This window comes from Seriola lalandi, unplaced genomic scaffold, assembly GCF_002814215.2.
Source record: "Seriola lalandi dorsalis isolate HSWRI2012SDOR001 ecotype SW California unplaced genomic scaffold, Sedor1 jcf7180002054201, whole genome shotgun sequence".
In the NCBI taxonomy this organism is placed as follows: Eukaryota; Metazoa; Chordata; class Actinopteri; order Carangiformes; family Carangidae; genus Seriola; species Seriola lalandi.
In genome coordinates this window covers 5497-8803 of record NW_019524754.1, presented here as the reverse complement: position 1 = coordinate 8803, position 3307 = coordinate 5497, and the positions used below count along the sequence as shown (strand labels likewise).

At 38.4% G+C, this 3307-nt stretch overlaps 1 long non-coding RNA gene across 1 annotated transcript in view; it reads left to right on the top strand.

Moving 5' to 3' along the window:
* LOC147819235 (uncharacterized) overlaps positions 1-3255 on the top strand; it is an 8702-nt gene extending 5447 nt beyond the window's left edge. The window contains exon 3 of the long non-coding RNA XR_015437109.1: positions 3059-3255. This is a non-coding gene — a long non-coding RNA (uncharacterized LOC147819235). The remainder of the gene's footprint in view (positions 1-3058) is intronic.
* The last annotated feature ends 52 nt before the right edge of the window (positions 3256-3307 follow it).

The following is a 3307-nucleotide window of genomic DNA, read 5'->3' as shown; positions in this document are numbered from 1 at the left end:
ATTGCTGGTTCAAGTAAGACAAAAGTATTTTGAGTTTGGGGATAAACCCCAAAGGTTACTTGCACGCCAGTTAAGACAATCTCAGGCATCCAGGTCCATACATTCAATCAAGAAGGGTGATGGGTCTCCCCTGACGGATCCTGAAAAAATTAATGAATGTTTTGCTAATTTTTATGAACATGTCTATCAGTCACAGGGAGGATCTGATCCAGAGAGTATGGAAACATTTTTCGAAAATTTGGGACTGCTTAGCCTATCAAGAGAATCTTCTTCCTCATTAGATGTAGACATCAATTTGAACGAGATAAAAGAAGTGATTTCCTCTCTCCCCAACAATAAGGCAGCAGGGCCTGACGGCTTTTGCATTGAATTTTTCAAGGTTTTTAGTCATGAACTTTCCCCACTTATACTAAGAATGTTTAATCACTCTTTGATGGTCTCTAGGTCGCCTTCTCACTCTATATAAGGCCAATATTTCACTCATACCCAAACCTGGGCGTGACCCTAACCTGGTCTCCTCATATCGTCCTATCTCCCTGCTACCTATTGAAACCAAAATTCTTGGGAAAGTCTTAGCCAATAGATTAAAGGAGCACATCTGTTCTATTATTCATCCTGACCAAACAGGTTTCATGCCAGGCAGACATATGTACTTTAATTTGTGCCGCTTGTTCCACATTTTGTATACAGAACATATTGTAGAATCAGTGATAATTTCTCTAGATGCACAGCGTGCCTTTGATCAAGTTGAATGGTCCTATATGATGTTTACACTAAAAAAATTTGGTTTCGGGCCCTCCTTTATGAAGAGGATTGAGCTTATCTATTCACATCAAACTGCCTCTGTCATAACCAACCAAAATATCTCACCCCTTTTTGCGATCAGTCGGGGGACCCGTCAGGGATGCCCCCTCTCCCCTTTCCTGTTTCCGATCGTTATAGAACTAGCAGTTAGTATTAGACAAAGTTGTCTAATATCTCCTATTGACATTCACGGACAAGAACATCATATTTCACTGTACGCGGACGAAATTCTTTTATTCATCTCTCATCCCCAGGCCTCCATACCTCATCTTTTGACTTAAATTAGCAACTTTGGCAGGCTCTCTGGATTTTCCGTTAACTGGGATAAGAGTGAGTTAATGCCAATCTCTAACGAAATTGATATGACATATATACAGTCTACACCTTTTAAAAAGGCATTTAAAGACTTCTCATATCTTGGTATAACTGTCACAAAAAACCCAGAGGATCTTCTACAAAAGAATTGGCATAATAAAGTTGAGCAACTTAAACAAAGTATACTTTTTTGGAAGACTCTTCCTATTTCTCTTGTAGGTAAAATGAATGCAATTAAGATGATTGCGCTGCCACGTTTCCTACATCTTTTTCAGTCTCTTCCATGTTACATCGCCCAGTGTTACTTTAAACAACTAGATTCAATTTTTGTTCCTTTTCTTTGGAACTACAAAGCCATCAGGATCTCCAAAAAACATCTGTGTAAACCTAAAAATGCTGCTGGCTTTGCTTTACCAAACTTTAAAATGTATTACTGGGCGGCTCATCTATCTGTACTTGCTTGGTGGAGGAAAGGCCCCCCTCCTCTTCACACTCCTGCCCTGCCTGGCTATGCTTAGAACGATCGGTATGTAACAAGACCTCCTTGCTAGCGTTGCTTAACAGCCCCACCAAAATCAAGAAGTCACAGTATAATTACAGCTTTGTAATCAATGGTACTATACGCACATGGGAGCAGATAAAACTTCATATCAAGGCCCCAAGTATATATATATTGATACTCCAATCTGTGAAAATCACGCTTTCATACCAGGCCTAAATGATATCGCTTTCTCTGCTTGGAAGCAGAAAGGCATTAATAACATAAAGGATTTGTATATGGGGGGAAATTTTGCCTCATTTACACAGCTACAAGCCAAGTATGGAATACCTGCCTCGGGTTTTTTCAGGTTTTTACATATTAGAGATTTTGTTTAAAAAAAATGTACCAAACTTTGAAGTTTTGAATAAACACAACACTCTAGAGACTATTAATAGTCTGGACCCGGGCACTCGTGGGGCAATCTCTGTTTTCTATCGAATGCTTCTTGATGGAGCTCCTGTAAATTCAGAAACGTATAAAAAAGCATGGACGGACGAGTTGAATATGGAAATAACTGATGAGATTTGGGAAGAATGTCTACGAAACGTACAAAAGTGTTCAGTTAACATCAGGCACAACCTAATACAGTATAAAGTGCTCTACAGACTCCATTACTCGCAAGAAAAGCTACATAAATTTTACCCGGATGTCCCACCAACATGTAACCGATGTAAATCTTCGATAGGAACTCTAGCACACTCATTCTGGGCATGTAGTAAACTTTATTTATTTTGGAAAGGTATTTTTCAGTGTTTTTCTAAGGCTTTTAGTAAAAATCTGGCACCCAACCCTCTGGTTGCCATTGTAGGGGCCACAAGTGTCCTTTCTTCTATTAATACATTTGAAAGAAGAGCAGTTCAATTTGGGATGGTGATTGCTAAAAAGCTGATTTTGCGAGTGTGGAAAACGGACTCTGTGCCTACTTATAACTTATGGTTGGGAGAACTGTCAAACACTTTACATCTGGAGAAGCTGAGATTCTACGATGAAGATAGAGGGGATACGTTTGATAAAACATGGGACCCAGTACTGAATTACCTTAAAAATGTGAGCCCATAGACACTGGCTATTGTAAAAAGCCTCACAGTGCAAACAAGAGTATGATCTTGTATATGTCTGCCGACCTATTTATTTTACTATTATTATTATTATTATTATTGTTTATTTATTTTCTGCTTGTATATTCTGTCTATAGTAGATACTCATTTTATGACCATGAAATATCGTTGTAATACTTGATGTGCTGTGTTCTTTACTTTTTTTTTCTCTTCTCTTTTTCCTCTACTTATGTTTTCTTTTTCTTTTTATTTCTTTTTCTTTTTTTTCCATTTTTCTCTACATTGAAAATCAATAAACACATTTCTAAAAAAAAAAAAAACAACATGTTTGTGTTTGCAGACTTCAGAACCACAGACTGAGAGCAGAGTCTCCAGGATCCATCTGTCCATCTCTGAAGAGTGACTGGTCCAATGCAGAACCTCCAGACTTCAGTTCTGAACCTGGACCCTCAGACTCACAGTAAGAGACTGTTTCTACTGTAAACTGAGCTGAAGATGATTCAGTTATTAGACATATGTGAAGGAAACAGGGAGAAACCAGGAGCCACATCCATAAAACTCTGTGTAGGTTCACAACCAAACCTCAGAG